The sequence below is a fragment of the Plasmopara halstedii genome (genome assembly GCF_900000015.1).
Source record: "Plasmopara halstedii genome assembly, contig: Scaffold_2683, whole genome shotgun sequence".
NCBI lineage: Eukaryota > Oomycota > Peronosporomycetes > Peronosporales > Peronosporaceae > Plasmopara > Plasmopara halstedii.
Window position 1 is genome coordinate 2,365 of NW_020189589.1, and position 284 is coordinate 2,648.

The window sequence follows — 284 nt, forward strand, 5'->3', positions numbered from 1 at the left end:
ACCGCGTCCTTCGCCTCCACAGCGGAATCCGCTGAGCGGAAGCCATATTCCACACGAGGGTCAATGACTGACCGTGGATGGACGCGCATCAGAGCCGCCTTACGGACAGCTTCCAGCTGCCACCTCTGTGCCTTGTCGAGGTCATTGGTGATGACACCACGTCCCTCAGGTGATGAGAGGTCAGGAAACGGACATGGGATCAGCAAGGTGCGAGCAGGGCTCGTCCCACGCCGCTGGCGCGGCTCGCCTTCCTCGTCATTCCACCCGGGAAAAGGAGTGTCAGA